General features: G+C 39.5%; 1 pseudogene; it reads right to left on the bottom strand.

The window, feature by feature from the left end:
* Positions 1-16,411: 16,411 nt before the first annotated feature.
* LOC129250673 (uncharacterized) lies at positions 16,412-17,150 on the bottom strand (annotated as a pseudogene).
* Positions 17,151-18,509: the final 1,359 nt, after the last annotated feature.

The raw sequence follows: 18,509 nt of genomic DNA, 5'->3' as shown, positions 1-18,509 counted from the left end.
GTTGGGAAAGCAAGAGGACTTCCTGCATTGTATTGACAAGGGTGACTCTCCACTATCTACTATCCATATAGACCATTTGGGAATTTTAGATCCTACGGCGAAGAATTATAAGTATATTTTTGCGATTGTTGATGGATTTTCGAAATTTGTTTGGATATTTCCGACCAAGCCAACGGACGCAGAGGAAGCAGTAAAGCATTTAAAAACATGGACTACAACATTTGGGAATCCGCAACGAATTGTGAGCGACAGAGGATCAGCTTTTTTATCAAATTTGTTTAAAGATTTCTGCAAGGAAAATAAAATCGGGCATATTGCAATAATCGGGGTGTCCCGAGAGGCAACGGACAAATTGAACGCGTCAATAGGGTTATACTTTCTATGTTGGCAAAATTGTCAACTAATAATTCAGCCAAATGGTATAATTATACAGCGATGGTGCAAAAAGCGATTAACGCACATGTTCATACAACAACAAAATTTACACCTTACGAAATTATGTTTGGTGTAAAAATGAGAAACGAAATGTCTGCCGATATAATTAAGTTGCTCCAAGATGAAATGTTGGTCGCATTCCAAGGGGATCGCAACAAACTAAGAGAGGAGGCTCGAATCAATATCCAAGCCGCTCAAGAAGTGTATAAACGATATTTCGACAGAAGGCGTAAAAGTAGTCAGGGATATCAAAAGGCGGATTTGGTGGTGATAAAAGTAAAACAGTTTTCAGATAAAAAGTTGGGGAACAAGTTCATCGGGCCTTATAGCGTGGTCAAAGGTAAAGGTAATGGGCGGTACGAGGTTGAAAAAGCAGCCGATTTCGCTGGGCCGCACCTTACTTCTACCAGCGTCGACAATATGAAGCTTTGGGCGCATTATGCAGCTGAGAACGACGGGTCATCTGGGACAGATGACGAACAGGATGACCGAATGTGACAAATGGCAACCCTGCGAGGAGCAGAAGTCACAGGAGTGAACAAGCGAGTAGGCAGTAGTTGTGAAGCAGTCGTAAAGCGAAGACGTTCATTTTGACATAAATACAAATACTATAAACTACAATTTTATAATTACTGATTCTTCATTTTTACATAAATACAAATACTATAAACTACAAATTTGACAATTACTTATTGTTCATTTTTACATTAATACTTAAATATATGTAGATATGGATGTAGCTATATTATACAATATCATATAATATATAACAACTCGCATGTATTTATATTATTCAAGATGGAATTATAATTACCTTGGTCGGCTGACACGTCCTGATCCTTGGTTTAGAAAAATCGTAGTGAAACTAAATTTTAAAATTAAGGTGAAAGTAACCTCGCCGAACACCGTTTAACACAGTAAACGTTTTAACTGTTCGGCGGGGAAATGCCAAGGTTAACGGACTTAACGTTGCAGCGACTGGAACCGGTGGTTTGCAACAGTCGGAACGGTGGGCGCAGTCAACATTAGGGTGGCTAAACATTTGTTATACTTTACGACGTGGCCTAAGCAAACACCTTGTGACTTTTTTCTTTGGGGCCACGTGAAAGAGAAGCTCTACGCCAACAGCCCAGGGTCAATTCAAGACCTCAAAGATGGAATTCCTGAGGCTATCGAGGACATAGGGCAGCCACTTTGCAATTCCGTTATGGAAAACTTCATGGAAAGGATATTATCCTGTAAGTTATTTCCCACTATTAACGGCCTACCTTCCTCTTTATAATGAAATAAACATTAGATCATTTTAATTAAAAAATAGGATTTTTTTAATACTCTTATTTACACCACCCGTTATATAGATAGCTTTGATCTTCGTTCAATTAGCCATTTCATTTTTATTATCTTCAGATGGATTTCATGCCGTTTAAGTTTAACAGGCTCCTTTCATCGAGGCTTAGCATCATGCGTTATGCCAAAGTATTTTGCATTATTTGCATGTCGTATTGCGGAACCTAGTAGTATTATTGGATGCTGATTAACTTTTTTGTTAGTGAAGTTTACACGAACTGACTTGGTGTTGTTCAATTTTATGCGCCAAACTTTCGCCTATTCCTCAATAGCCTTTGTTGCAATTTCAAGTGTGGGTGCGGCTTCCAATAGCTAGGATGGCTGCGTCGTCTGGAAAAGCTATTCGGGGCTATCGGCAAGTCTCTAATATATATAAAAGCTATAAGGGCGGACCAAGTATGATTCCTTGTGGTACACCAGCATTTCATTCTTGAAGGTTAGAGTATTCATTTCCTTGTTTAACACGAAAGTTGCGTTCGCTCAGATATGACTCTAGAAGGGCGCAAAAATCATTTGGAAGACAGGTATTTAGTTTGTTATTTATTTTATTTAGTGGAGATGGGTTGTATGGTTAAAAAAAATTATTACTTTAACCAAACTTATATAGGGTAATTGTTTTAACAGCTCCGCTGTAATTAAATCGAATCCAGGACCTTGCGACGTCTACTACAGCTGTCATGTAAAGGAGCACAAATTCGGTGTCGGATTTGTTGTGGGAGAGAGACTTCGTCGCCAAGTACTGTCGTTCACTCCGGTGGACGAGCGTTTCGCAATAATCCGCATCAAAGCCCGTTTTTTTAACATATCGCTAATTTGCGCCCACGCCCCGACGGAAGGGAAGGACGATGCGACCAAAGATTGCTTCTATGAGCGCTTGGAACGTTTGTATGAGCACTGCCCCCGCCACGACATAAAAATCGTGCTTGGAGACTTCAACGCCAGGGTGGGCAAGGAAGGAATTTTTGGGTCCCACAGTCGGAAAATTCAGCCTGCACAACGAAACATCCGGTAACGGACAGAGACTGATCGACTTCGCCGGGGCCCGAAACATGGTAGTCTGCAGCACCAGATTCCAGCATAAAAACATCCACCAAGCTACCTGGCTGTCTCCTGATCGAAAAACGCGAAACCAGATCGATCATGTTGTGATAGATGGAAGACACGCTTCTAGTATATTAGATGTACGTACGATCCGAGGACCCAACATTGACTCGGTTCATTACCTTGTTGCAGCCAAACTGCGCACACGCCTCTGCGCAGCAAAAAGCGTACATCTACCTACGCAAAGAATGTTCGACATCGAAAAGCTGCAATCACAACCGACAGCCAGAATATTCGCCACTCGACTCTCACTCCTGCTCTCAGAGAGCACTGCCCAACGAACCGGCATGCACGAGCAATGGAGTAACATTTCTCGTTCCCTACGTACCGCCGCCGAAGAAGAAATCGGATTCCGGCGAGCACGAAAAAACAATTGGTACGACGAGGAATGTCATGCTGCCGCAGAAAGAAAGGATACCGCCTATAGAGCTACGCTGCGATCGGGTGCAACGCGAGCCATGTGGAATCGCCACAGAGAGCTGAAGAAGGAAGAGAGACGTATTATCCGACAGAAGAAACGAGAGGCCGAAATACGTGAGTGCGAGGAGCTTGAGATGCTGGCCAACAGGAACAACGCTCGAAAATTCTACCAGAAAGTTCGGCGGCTTACAGAAGGTTTTAAGACCGGGGCGTTTTCCTGTAAGAACAAAGATGGCGATCTGGTGACTGACGTACAGAGCAATCTTAAATTATGGAGGGAACACTTCTCGAACCTGTTAAACAGTGACAGCTGCGCATGTCACAGAGAATGTGAAGATCCCAATACCACAAACGTTGACGACGTAATTGTCGTTCCGTTACCCGACCATGACGAGGTGAGAATAGTAATATCACGGCTAAAGAACAACAAAGCCGCGGGCGCCGACGGACTGCCTGACTGGCTGAACTGTTCAAACATGGCGAAGAGGAGCTGGTAAGGTGCATGCATCAGCTCCTATGCAGAATATGGTCGGATGAAAGCATGCCTACCGATTGGAATTTAAGTGTGCTCTGCCCAATCCATAAGAAGGGCGATCCCGCCACATGTGCCAATTACCGCGGGATGAGTTTTCTACATATCGCCTATAAGGTTCTAGCGAGCGTATTGTGTGAAAGACTGAAGCCCACCGTCAACCACTTGAATGGACCTTATCAGTGTGGCTTTAGACCTGGAAAGTCTACCATCGACCAAATATTTACAATACGCCAAATCTTGGAAAAGACCCATGAAAGGAGAATCGACACACACTATCTTCTCGTAGATTTCAAAGCTGCATTCGACAGTACGGAAAGGAGTTACCTGTATGCCGCTATGTCTGAATTTGGTATCCCCGCAAAACTAATACGGCTATGTAAGATGACGTTGCTCAACACCAGCAGCGCCGTCAGAATTGGGAAGGACCTCTCCGAGCCGTTTGATACCAAACGAGGTTTCAGACAGGGTGACTCGCTGTCGTGTGACTTCTTTAACCTGATGTTGGAGAGCATCGTACGAGCCGCAGAACTTAATCGCTCAGGCACAATTTTTTATAAGAACGTACAATTGCTGGCGTATGCCAATGATATTGACATCATCGGCCTTAACAACCGCATTGTTAGTTCTGCCTTCTCCAAACTGGATAAAGAGGCAAAGCGAATGGATTTGGTGGTGAACGAGGACAAAACGAAGTACCTCCTGTTTTCAAACAAACAGTCGGCGCACTCGCGTATCGGCACCCACGTCACTGTTATAGACAGTTATAATTTCGAGGTTGTAAAAGACTTCGTTTATTTAGGAACCAGCATTAACACCGATAACAATGTCAGCCTTGAAATCCAACGTAGAATCTCTCTTGCCAACAAGTGCTACTTTGGACTAAGTAGGCAACTGAGCAGTAAAGTCCTCTCTCGACGAACAAAACTAACACTCTACAAGACTCTCATCATACCCGTCCTAACGTATGGCGCAGAAGCTTGGACTATGACAGCATCCGATGAAGCGACGCTCGGAGTGTTCGAGAGAAAGATTCTGCGTAAGATTTGTGGACCTTTGCACGTTGGCAACGGCGAATATCGCAGACGATGGAACGATGAGCTGTATGAGCTTTACGACGACATAGACATAGCGCAGCGAATAAAGATCCAGCGGCTACGTTGGCTGGATCATGTCGCCCGAATGGATACAAACGCTCTGGCTTTGAAAGTATTCGATGCGGTACCAGCTGGTGGTAGCAGATGAAGAGGGCGGCCTCCTCTGTGTTGGAAAGATCAGGTGGAGAAGGACTTGGCTTCACTTGGTGTGTCCAATTGGCGCCGGCTAGCACGAGAAAGAAACGACTGGCGCGCTTTGTTAAGCTCGGCCAAAATCGCGTAAGCGGTTATCGCGCCAATTAAGAAGAAGAAGAAGAAGTTAGCTCTAGTTTTTTTCCTTTGGAAATTGGGTGTACTCATCTATGCGGCTTTCTGAATTTCTTGGACAAACCTTTGAACTTTATTTTCTTAATGGCCTTTGGTGGTTACCAAGAAATCATTTTGTTGAGTATTTTGGAGAATTTTTGCAAAGGATTTCCATTCCCTATTTTTATTATGAAGCGTCGGATTAATTTCGTTCTCGATTATTGTTTCACTAATAGTTAAAAGTATTGGTGAATGATTAAAATTGCGATCAGAACCTACGGCTATTTGAATAGAATACGTTGACAGATTTTTTACAATGAAAAAGTCGATCAGGTCTGATGATTTATTGACATCAGTTGGCCAATATGTTGGTATCGCTGTTGAAATGAAGTCACATCCAGTTTCTCGCGCTGATTTCTACAACTCAGGCCTTTCACTGTGGTGAACGTGACCCCCAATAAACATTTTTTGCGTTCAAATCTCCACCAATTACGAACTTAAATTTGTGCATGTTGATGAGTTTCTTGTATTCATCTGAGGATATATTGTATCTTGGTGGGCAATATATTGTATTGTATCTGGGTGGGAAATATATAGCAGTGATTGAAAGTGGTTGGTTTTTTGTTTTAATTGTTACTGTGGCTTGGAATGTTTCTGTACTTAAATTGAAATCTTCATAGTGCTCAATATTTTTGTTAATTATTACGGCACTACCCCTTGGACAGTTGCTTGGGTTAGTAGTGTGGTATTCATTATAGTGCTTGAATTCAATGCGCGATTTTCTAATTTGTTGTTATTTTGTTTGATATGGCACTATTCTTATCTTCTTTGAGAATTTCAGCAAAAAATGGTTTTCTTGTTTTCTCAGCATTGGTTTGAGTAACTTTATGTAACTCAATAACTCTATTATTACGATTTGCCAATCGTTGTTTATGTTTTTTTTTATCATGTTCTTTTTTTGCAATTCTTTCGCGACTATACATCCCGTGTAATTAGCGAGATAATTTTCTCCGCAGTTTCAACATTTTGGGTTTTGGTCTGACGGTTTTTTACATTCAGATGTCCTATGATTTCCACTGCACTTAACACATTTTGGAGTTTTGTTACAGTAGTACTTAGTATGACCAAATGCTTGAAACCTATTACATTGGGGAATCAGATTTGAGACTTCGACGAGTTCAATAACAACAATCGAGTGGAGAACATGGTTTATTTTGTAAATCTTGTAGATAAGTATATTCACTTGAATCAAAAGTAACCATAAACATATTTAAAGGTTCTTTACTTTTCCATTTTAGCTTGTTGACGGTATTTAAAGCATTAAAGCCTTGATCATTTAACAAATGTGTTGCAAGTTGTTTACGAGGGGTGCCTTTTATATTTCGGGATTAGAGAACAAAAACAAATTTTAATGATCGAAAATCACTTTATTGTTTTTCAAAATATTCTCCATGAAAATCTATACACTTTCGCATGCGTTTGAACCAATTGTCGAAGAACTTTTGCCACTTCTTCAGGTGTCAAAAAACGTTGACCTCTCAGTTTGTTTTTACGCACGGGAATAAAAAGAAGTCATTCGGTGCCAAGTCAGGACTATACGTTTTGGGTGCTCAAAAATGCAGTTGTTTGAGCCGATGTGGGAGAGCTCGCTTTGTCCTGGTGAAGAGTGATCTGTCTTTGCCAATTTGTTTTCCTAATTTCTTGGAAGACAACTGGCAACCAAATGGTTGTGTACCACTCAGAATTTACTGTTCTGCGTTGTTCTAGTGGTACGGTTGCGACATGTCCAGTTTTTTCCGAAAAAACAGGCGACCATTTGCTTGGAAGTGCTTCGTGCGGGAACAACTTTTGTTGGATTTGGGTCATCTTGAAACACCCATACAGTCGACTGCTGTTTACTTTCGGGCTCATACGCGTAAATCCATGATTCATCACCTTTCACGATGTCATAGACGTGTTTCGAAGCCACGCGATCGTATTTTTTGAGCATTTCCTTCGACCAATCGACACGAGCCTTTTTTTGAGCGATTGACAAATTGTGTGGGATCCAACGCGAACAAATTTTTTTGACAGTCAAATGTTTATGCAATATTGAATGTATGCTGGTCCCACGAATGCCTAAGATTGTTTCAATCTCACGAGAGGTCACATGACGATCTTGCAATATCAGTTCGCGCACAGCATCAATGGTTTTCGGAACGACAACTGATTTTGGACGACCTTCACGAAATTCGTCTTGGAGTGAACTACGACCACGATTGAATTCACCATACCATCGATAAACACTGGTCCTTGATGGAGCTTCATCGCCAAAAAATGAATTAAGTTCATCCATGCAATGTTGCTGAGTTAATCCACGTCGAAAGTTGTAAAAAATAATCGCACGAAAATGTTCACGATTTAATTCCATTTTTGGACCGAGATGAATCTTTTAAGTTACTGTAAACAACACAAACGAAATATAAAAGGCCATCCTAGTTCACGACAAAGTGCTTCTAAATCATTTAGTCAACCATACTATTACAGTTATTCCACCGCCCAGCGGCGGAGTGCGAACATGTGACATTATTATTTATTTATTTATTATTATTATTTACTCACTATTATTATCTATTTACTTGTTATTACTATTTTTATTATTATTATTATTATTATTAATATTTTTCTTTTATTTTATTTATTTATTCTATTTTTTTAACACTGGTAACACGCTGTTTTAACGATGGTTACACTGCGTCAGTATGGCTTTCAAACTATTGATGATCTGTCAGTTTATATTTTGAAAGTATTTAGTTTATCACTTTTGGCAGAGAACTCTTATAAATTTATGCTGAATTTAAGTTTTATTTCGCGGCTATTTTGCCGAAATTTAATTTTTGATGAATTTTGGTGAAATTTAATTAATTTTGTTATTTTAATAAACTGTGTCCCTGCGAAATACTCGCGAAATATATCACAATCGCACTACACTCAGGTGACAACTTCCAAATTTAAATGCTATTGGACCCCAAATAGGCGCTTAAAATCGCAGATCAGATACTCAGACTTCCTTCCCGTTCGACACACTTGGGGCACTACCGAATCGAAAAGATTTACATACGGTATTTACTTACCTACATCGATAAGGAAATAAATGGCCTGGGGCGTTTCCCATTGCGAACATTTCTGCCGAAACGATTGCGAAGACTTTATTATTAAGGTGGATCTCTCGTTTCGACGTGCCAAAGCGCATTACAACGAACCAAAGTCCTCAATTCGAATCCGTGTTATTGAAAGAATTAAATTGGTTGCCCGGAATGAAGAATCTGAGCACAACTCCTAACAACGCAAAAGCTAATGGTATAATTGAACGCTGGCGTCGTTAACCGAAGTCTGCATTAAAAGCGAAGTTAACAGAGTGTGATTGGATCACTGAATTACCTCTTATTTTACATTGATTACGCTCTGTTGTCAAAGACAATCTTAAAGCATTTCCAGCCGTACTTGTTTTTGGAATAACACTCACACAACTAGGGCAGTTTTTCTTCGACCCTATCATAAAAACGAGTGACAATGACTTTATCACGTCAGAGATGATTAACGATTTTTTATGACCGGAATAGGATGGTATTGATCTGGACATCGTTTATTTTCAACAAGACGGCGCTACGTGCCACACAAGCAACGAGACCATTGATCTTTTACGGGAAAAGTTTCCGGACCGTATTATCTCTCGAAGAAGTGATCACAATTGCCCACCGAGATCTTGTGATTTAACACCCAATTTTTTCTTTGGGGCTATGTGAAAGAGAAGACCTACGCCAACAGCCCAGGATCGATTTAAGACCTCAAAGATGGAATTCCCGAGGACATAGGGCAGCCACTTTGCAATTCCGTTATGTAAAATTTAATGAAAAGGATATTGTCCTGAAAGCGTGGTCGTGATGGTCAGTTGCTTGATGTTATTTTCCACAATCAACGGCATACTTTCCTCTTTATAATGAAATAAACATCCGAATATTTATTTTAAAAAATAGCATTGCAGTCTCGTAAGACATTTTTTCATGATTCCCGTCAGTTATTATAGAAGTTAACACGTGCTATCGCGTTCATTATGTTCCCATATAAAACGCTGACGCTTTTTTCGCAAATAACGCATAGCAAATATGACACCTACTAACGCGCTATGGGAAACATTTCGCTTACATACAAATTGCTGACGCTTTCTCCGTGAAGGTGCGCATGTTAAAAATAAAAAACCAAAATATTGAAGAAACAATTTACCTACAGCAATATTAATAAAATCAAGCTACCGATGTAAACAGTCATTACAAAAATAACAATATCGACTTCATTTGCTAATGCCTTTGCTACCAAATAAAATAAGCTTGACTTTAGGTTTAGAATTTAGTCTTTTGTCAGACTCTAATTATGCGCATGCATCTAATCAACAACTTGTGAAACTGTTTAAAAAAAATTTGTCAAATTGTAACTGTGAAACTGTTTGAATAAAAATTATAAAATCGAAACAGTTTCACAGTCGCAAAATAAAGATTTGTTGAATGAAACCATAAAATTGTGATTATTCAATCGTCTTTCCATGGATTTCATATCTTTCATCCAGGCCTGCCGAAAGCAAGGTTTGTTTTCGTTCTGATACGATCAAAACAGAGCTTGTAGTTTTGCAAGATCGGGTTTGTCCAGTGGCGGATCTACCTAATGGCTTTTTGGGCTTCAGCCCAGGGCCCCGTGGTTGCACAGGGCCCCCAGCCACCAATAAAAATAAAATACGAATGCCCTACAAGATGCACTGACATTTTACTACCACACTCACATTAGTTTTCTACTAAAAACACTAGACGGCCAGAACTGTTTAAACGGTTAAGTGCCAACTAATTAAGTACTCACACTTTTTGACAGTGCTGATCCTGCGCTGACATAAACATTGATACTTGACTTTATATATGTTCTTTTGTTTGCACACGTGTGCGAACGTTACTTGCAACGAAAAAAAAATCGTAAGTTTGGCAACTAAAATCGATGAACTCGTGTGCGCGCCCATGAAACGAATCGGTAATTCACCTGCCACTTCGCTTGTCTATAGACGGTGTATTTTATAGCTTGCGTGTGTATTGCGTATATTTTGGGGACTCTCCGTAGATCAAGAATTTAGTTCATGCTTGTCTTCGAAGTGCAAAAATAAACAAAAATTGGCTGTGTGCTGCTAATAAAGTTACTATATAACTTATAATAAAAAAAGGAACCTTATCCAAAGAGAACATATCTACAGAGAGTAAGGAACCCCAACACCAAAAAAAAAAAATATTAGTGATGCAAATGAACAATTATCTGACTACCAACAACCCTCTGATCCAACTGAAAACGATATTAATGCTCAACATAAGGAAGCTTATATTGAGACTGAACGAAATTCAGAAAACATTAACTTTAAGTTTGGGAAATATCTTGACGTGGGATCGTGGCCAGTGTCACTAAATAATTACTTCATTAATCACATCCTCTCTCATGAAATAACAGATCTTCAAAATAAATACCCTCAAAATAAATACCCAGCTTCAACAAAAAAATATAAAGATTAAAATAGATCATTCTCAGACAGATATTTCATTAAGAAAATGAAAAACGGCCAATTACTGGAACGACCTTGGTTGTGCTATTCACCCAGCCTTGGGGCTATTTTTTGTTCGACTTGCAAACTTTTTTCTAAAACACTTTTTCAATACTCAACGGGATTTTCTGATTGGAAACACATAGGAACGTCTTTAGAAAATCACGAAAATTCTAATGAACATAAACTTTCTATGTTAGCTTGGCTGTCACGAAAAGAAAATAAGTCTGTTGTAGATAAGCAGCTCCAGGATCAATCAAAGAAAGAAACAGATTACTATCATAATGTCATGAAACGGGTTATTGCAGTGATACAATTTTTGAGTATAAGAGGATTAGCATTTAGAGGTTCCGAAGAAGTATTTGGTACACCACATAATGGTAATTTCATGGGAGCTCTGGATCTATTGGCAGAGTTTGACCCATTCATTCGGGAACATATTGAACAACGAGAGCTGCGACCGAAACCAACAATATCGTACTTATCAAAAACAGTTTATTCAAAGTATTATTCAATTGTGATGGATTCAACTCCAGATCTGTCTCACAATGACCAACTTGCTATTGTATTACGATACTGTTTTCAGGGAAATGTGTACGAGAGATGTGTCTCATTCATCAAAATTAGTAGTGATACTGGTTTACACTTATTTAATATTCTACAAGACTTTTTAGAAAAAAATGGGATGGTACTGGATAACTGTAGGGGACAGTCTTATGACAACGCAGCCAATATGTCGGGTCAGTACAAAGGTGTCCAAGCATTAATTAAACAAAAAAAATAGAAGTGCGGATTATGTACCATGTGCTGCGCATTCCCTTAACCTAGTTGGTGAAGAATGTGTTAAAGTTGCAACCGAAATTGTAAATTTTTTTGGAGTGGTGCAAAAAATATATGTTTTCTTTTCATCTTCAACCCACAGGTGGGAATTGTTACATCGTGAAATGCAACTAAAATTTACGTTAAAAAGTTTAAGCCAAACCAGATGGTCTTGTCATTATGAGGCTGTCAAAGCTTTAAAAAATCATTATTCTGAAATTTTAAAAACTTTTAGCAAAAATGAGGATGAGAAAGCTGATTTCAGAAAAGAGGCACGAAGTTTATTTAATAAACTGGTGAAACTTTCATTTGCAATTTTGATCACATTTTGCGAAGAAATTTTGGAGAGGTTTCATGTAGTAAATAAAAAAATACAGAGCCCTGGCTTAAATATTTGCGAAGGCACTAAATTAATTGTTTCGTTAAATGAGTTCGTGTACAACATACGACAGCATTCGGATCAGAAGCTAAAAGAGTACGGAGGGAAAGCTAAAAAATTAAGTACTAGTGTGGAAACAAATTACAGCGACGTTTACAAGAGACAAATTACTTCAAAATTTGTCGCTAAGTCTACTGCTAAAGTCTCAGTGTGCGGCGCAGAAAAATTTAAAAGAGACATGCTAAACGTTGCATTGGATAAGTTTATTATGGATTTAAATGAAAGGGGTCAAGTCTATGAGACAACCAACAAAAAATTTAATATTTTAATGGATTTGCAAAATAAAAACCAGGAAAGCGTGGATGTGGAAAGTGTACGCAATATTGTAAAATATTATTCAGATGACGAAACGAGATGATGAAAATTTAGTAAATGAATGCATTCAATTAAAATCATATTTACTACAATCTAAATCAGACTGCTACACCTCTTGCAGTGAAATGTATAAGCTTATCTATGAAAGGGAACTTGTTGGTGTATTTCCTAATTGTTATACCATCTTAGAATTTTTTTTGACGTTGCCCATCACCAGCTGCGAGGCGGAGCGCTCTTTCTCCAGGATGTCATATATTGAAAATAAGTATAGGACAACAATGTCGAACGATCGACTTAATCATTTGTCTCTTCTTTCGATAAATTGTGATCTAACAAAGGATTTAGCAGTTGATGAGCAAATAATGGAGTTCGCTGCACGAAAATGCAGAAAGATTGAAGTGTAATTTAATATTCTTTATTGTCATATTTGTTTTGATAAATAAATGTTTTTATAAGATGATTTTTTTTCTGATAACTATATACTGCATCACCATAGAAATCAGGGCCCCCGAGTAGCATTAGCCCAGGGCCCCACAATGTCACGATCCGCCCCTGGGTTTGTCGAATCAAACTTCCTACTCGATTTTGTCATGATTAGGAGTCATATGGCGATCCCTAACAGGTGGTCATCGTGACAATCGATTTTTTCCATTCCTTTATGAACGTGAGCAGTAAGTTTCTTGCTTCCGTTATTTTTCAGTCGACCACATGTTTCCCCACGCGTGGATTTTAAAATCGACTTCTTCAATAAACATGGGTTATGTTAGCATTTGTACACCCAAATTGCACTCATGCATTGTAATATATACATTTATAAAAACTTTAAAATTGTAGAAATAACCATGTTATTTTTTTTATTGCCCAGTTTAGTCTTGCAGCGATTGACGAAACTAAACGTCGACAGCATTATGTCTCTTGGCAATGTGCATCTCAGGGGTTAGTTCAGCCAGAATATCAAACTTCCTGCAATTTTGATGAACGCCTGACCCAATGGTGGCTTTGGAACATTCCGGTTCCACATAGGTACATGTTAAAATCATATGTTCCTCTCCGTTATATTTATTTATAAAAGGATGAAATGAGTTTTTGCGAATACTATGTAATTTGTTGTTGTTGTGGACGCCGTAGGCGAATCTGTTGGTACGTGACTACCATTCGGAAGACGTAGGTTCGAAACTCCGTGAAATACTAAGATAAAAAAAAGATTTTTCTAATAGCGTTCAGCTTAAGACTGAAGCAGTCTATTCCGGTATTCGCTTACAAGTTAAACTTCCAACTGAATATCCTATGCGCAGGCCCTCTGCCCACATACATGTGCTTAATAACTATCGTAATTTCTAGATCTGGCAGCTCGTATCTTCTGGCAAGTTCTGCTATTCTAGGAGCTTCTTAACCCCGTTTGTGCGATGTAGGTACCTGTCGTCTTCATCTAACTGATCTATCGGTAGACCCATTGAACGGTAGACGCTATCTGCTGTCGCCATCAAGGATAATTCATATTTTTGTTTTGGTCTCTCGTTCGCTAATGTTGCCAGTCGATTTTCCCCTGGCCAGTACTGCATAGTTGGCATGACGGCCGCCGTAGCCCCATGGGTTGATGCATTAGTACCATTCGGAATTCAGGGAGAACGTACGTTCAAAAGACCAAAATGAAATAAAAGTTTTTTCTAATAATGGTCGCCCCTCGGCAGGCAATGGAAAACCTCCGAGTGTATTTTAGCTTTAAAAAAGCTTCTCATAATAACCATTTGCCGTTCGGAGTTGGCTTTGTGAAACAACATCAAGAGGCACGCCACAAATAGGAGGATGAGCTCGGCCAAACTCGCAAAAGGGGTGTACGCGCCAATTATATATATATATGTATATAGTTCTGCATAGCTGTATACGATACACTACATCATTCAATCTTTCAATCACCTTGTATGGACCTTGCAGTTTTGGAGAAATCGCTTTCTACATATATTGATTATAATCGCTGAATCCTTCGGAGCTCACAGCATCAAATCTTTCGTAATTTTTCGGCCTTTCGATCCATCGTGCAATTTGTCTTTCCGGATGCTAAACTAAAGTGATCATCTCAATGCTGCATGATCTGTCCTTAACTGGAAATGTTGACCATACAAATATTTGTGGAAATGTTTTACGCATTCAACCATTCATAATAGTTCTCGTCTGGTCGCGCAGTAATTCATCTCCGGCTTTCCGAGGACTCTACTATAGAATGCGATCACTTTTTCTCACCCATGAGGATCTATGACATTACTCCACCTATTCCGTATGCGCTAGCACCTATATCCACAACGAACTTTTCTCCCGCGACGGGATGCGCTAACATGGGCGGAGTACAAAGAAGTTATTTCAATTGCTCGAACGCTTCCTCCTGTTCTTTGTGCCACACAAACGCGCAGTTCTTTTTAGTGAGATTGTGGAGACTTGGGCAACATTTGCGAATCCTGGAACAAAACGATGGTAACATATGCACAGTTATAGGAAACTTCGAACTTTGTGCACATTTCATGGTCGTTTCCAATATTTTACTGTTTCTATTTTCCCCTCGTCCGTCTTGATGAACTCGGTTGTCCTCTTATTTCTAATATACCTGACTTCTGTTTTGAACAAGGCACATTTCTTCGGAATGAATCGTTATACCGCGGAGGCGATACGCTGAAGGACTTCTTCCAAATTTTTTAGATGGCCGCTAAATGTTTATCCACGATGATGATGTCATCCAGATAGATCAAACACGTTTTCCAGTGGAGTCTCCTCAGCACATGCTCCATCCGGCACTCAAAGGTTACTAGTGTGTTACATAATCTGAAAGGCATCACAGAAAACTGCCATAACCCATTTTCTTTGCTGAAGGAAATCTTCTCACTATCTCAATCCTCGATTTCCACCTGCTTGTTACGCCAAATGGCGTTTAGTTATTTTTTTAGAAATAATTTATCAATGTAATTTAATTATCACACAATAATAAGTGTTATTATCGAACATGAATTGTTATCCATTTTTCAATTTTACGAATATAACATAATATATAATTGCATTTTAAAATGCATAATACATATTCACATACAGGCCGTTAGTTAAGTTTAAGCTAAAAAATACTATATATACTACATGAAATAGAGAATAAAGAAATCACTTGTTAAGTTTAACCGAATGCGCTAGGTATTCTGATTAAACGAAAGTAGTTACAGGCAATTGTTGTTTCGCGCACTCCCTAAAATTAAAATGACAAATCTAAAAAAATATTTAATATTCTCAAAAGCACTTTAGAATTTTCACACTTTTCAAATCAAGCGTGGAAAACTATTTTGCACCGGATAAAGTATCGAGACGGTCATCTATTTGTGGTAATGCGTGACTTCATTCAGTTTTCTATAATCTACACCATAGTGTTTTCACTAGTGTTCTTGCCATGATTATGTATGCCGCCTCCTTAGCAGCCTCTATGATCAACACTTTGCCTGTCCCAAAACCTCCTTCCACATTAGCCCATATGACTGCTTCAGATTTTATTGGAATCCATTGACGATGACTTAGGGTTACTTTCCTGGGCCGCACACTTGGCTCATACCCTGACATGGCAGAACCCTTTTACCTAAATCCAACGTAAATCCCTGCAGCAGTATGAAATCTACACCAATTATTACTTCATTCGTGATTTCGGCCAGTAAAAATGTGGGAACTACAGACAAAGCTCCAATAACGACTTCGCAAAATACCTCTCCGGAAATCGTAGCTCTCTCTCCTGTAGCTGTCTGGAGCTTGTGGCCAACCAGTGGATCCACATCACCATTTACCAAATCTGACCAGATGGTAGAGTTCGTTACACCTGTATTTAAGACACGGAGCTAAGATCGACCATTTACAGCTGCCCTTATCGTCAAGTTGTTGCTTTTCCGTTCAATTTGCGAAAAAGAGACTGCGGGGTATTGAGTTGGGGGAATCAGTTCTCGCCCCTTGGAGCTGGTTTTGTTTATAATAGTTTAACGCCTGCGTGTATCGGAAGCGCCATTGTCAGTTTCTGCGCTTCGCCTTCCCGCTCCTGGTTTTGTCTTCGGTTGGCCGCGAGGTATACTGCAATTGCGGGACATATGTCCGATCTTACCACAGTTGCAACACTTTAAGTCCGAGCTTCTTCGTGCAAACTGAGGAAAGGACTCCCTTATTACTTTGCTCATGGTTTCCTCCATCGAGATAGGCTCTTCAAGATCAACCCTATGGTCTTTGTGCACTGGTTTGCTCAAGAGAGATGCTGTTTCTTGTGATAGCGCAAATGACACTGTTTCTGCTAACGTCCCCTTCGGTCTTGAGTATGCTGCCCGTTTCGTGCCTGGATCTCGTACACCTCTAATAAATACCTGGCACTTCACCTTATCAACGAAGTCTGCTGTTTCTTTCGCATATGCCAAATGTGCCAACCGCTCAATCTCTGTCGCGTATTCCTGCAAACTGTGTTCTGATAGCGGTTCGCCAGCTCCATCTGGAAAATTTGTTCCGTGTGGTCACTCCCGTAACGTCTCTCTTTTGCTGCCATCAGACTTTCATAACAGCTTGCAGTGCTTCAGCGGTGGAATCCTTGCGCGAGACAACCAATGAAGCAACTTTGTCTGCAGTACTCCAGTGATTTATTGTGGCTAATGTCTCGAACTGGAGCTTAAATATCGGGAATGGTACAATGCCATCGAATGATGGTGCCTTTACTTTCGGACCACTGTTTAACATATTCGGACGATTTAGTTGTAGTTCACAGAGGCCTTCACTGCATCTACCTCAGCCTCAGTCGTTTCCAGTTGCGACGTTATATGAGCCTACACTGTTTCCACTACAAATTGGTTGAAGATGTTTGATTTTGTATTTTCTTGTGAATGTTATAATGGTTGTTGGTTTAGTTAGACCTAACCCTAACCTAATAACCTAACTGAATTATGTTACAAATAGTCTCTTAAAATATCCCTCTACATATTATTACTCTGTCGTCAGAATAGCCACGGAACGATAAAACATTGCTGTCTAATTCCATCAAGAGTTCATCCTGTACAATGCTCCGGATATATTTTTTGTGATGCTACGCAATCTTGTTGATATTTCTATCTTTATCTTATATATCATATTCCCCTACCACTGAGCGAGAGTATTATTAATATCTCTTCTTACCATAATATCTCTTCTATTTATGCCTTCATGTGAAGAGTTATTAAAGGCAGCTTCTATATCCAAGAAGGCAAATATTGCAGTTTTCTATACTGTCTGAACGTTCACAGAGAAAGTGCTCAGCAGTCTCCTTCTCTGAAAGGATCCCACAGCTTCTGCAATGGGGGTTAAATGGTAAACCTAGGTTTTCCGCATGTGAACCCATCGAATGACCGGTAAATGAAGCTACGAGGTTGCAAATAGAATAGCGTGAAGTCCCAAGTTCAGAGAGAAACGATGTTAACTGCCCAAAAATGCTACCATGTCACTTAAGAGATTACCTCCAGAGGCCAACGCCCTTTACCCTGATTGCACTTTGAACAACGATGGAAATAACGTGAAAGTTTATTCAAAGTAAGTTCGAAACGGCATTAAGGCAGCAGTGGGACAAGTTCTATATGCTCCAGTAATGCTAATGCCTGCAGTCCTTTACCCCCTCCCAGCTTATTACAGTCGAGTCTCGATAATTTGTAGCCCACTAAATCAAAAATTGCGATAAATCGAAAAAATTCTATCCCCATGAAAATAATTCGTTAATTTGTAAAAATTCCATACATTTCGGCTCCCTCGTTAATTCGTAGTCTTTTTCATAACTCATAGAATATTAAACCTATTATAAATTAAAATTTTGTGTTCGTAACCTCTTATAACTCGTATTGCAATTTGAAACTTTTTGTCGTTAAATTACCGTTGCATTTTGCAAACAGCTATGACGCCTTAATGTTGCTGTGCATGTTGAATTTTACGCTTCTCACTCTGTTTTTGTTTAGTTTGTCGAGTTTTATTCTAAGAGCAACATCATTTCTTAGAAATGGCAAATAGACGTACGCATGAGACCTTATCAATCGCGGAAAAGCAAGACATTATTTCAGCCATTGATAATGGAACAAA

The sequence above is a fragment of the Anastrepha obliqua genome, chromosome 6 (genome assembly GCF_027943255.1).
Source record: "Anastrepha obliqua isolate idAnaObli1 chromosome 6, idAnaObli1_1.0, whole genome shotgun sequence".
In the NCBI taxonomy this organism is placed as follows: domain Eukaryota; kingdom Metazoa; phylum Arthropoda; class Insecta; order Diptera; family Tephritidae; genus Anastrepha; species Anastrepha obliqua.
Note: the sequence above shows the minus strand (reverse complement) of the source record. Positions and strands in the feature narration are given on the sequence as shown.